This window comes from Gavialis gangeticus, unplaced genomic scaffold (assembly GCF_001723915.1).
Source record: "Gavialis gangeticus isolate Ggan-Ray unplaced genomic scaffold, GavGan_comp1, whole genome shotgun sequence".
NCBI classification, from domain to species: Eukaryota; Metazoa; Chordata; order Crocodylia; family Gavialidae; genus Gavialis; species Gavialis gangeticus.
Window position 1 is genome coordinate 42,531,641 of NW_017728996.1, and position 252 is coordinate 42,531,892.

Here is a 252-nt window from a genome sequence, read left to right on the forward strand (position 1 = left end):
TGTGGACATTGGTGTCAGAAGTGGACTGGTCAAGTTCACCTATGACACCAAACTCTGGGGTGAAGCATTCACACCTGAGGACAGGAGTGTGATCCAGGCGGATCTGGATAGACTCATGAAATGGGCTGATGAGAACATGATCGTGTTCAACACCGAAAAATGCAAGGTTCTCCACCTTGGGAGGAAAAACCTGCACCATGCATATAGGCTCGGCAGTGCTACGCTGGCTAGCACTACAGATGAAAGGGACTT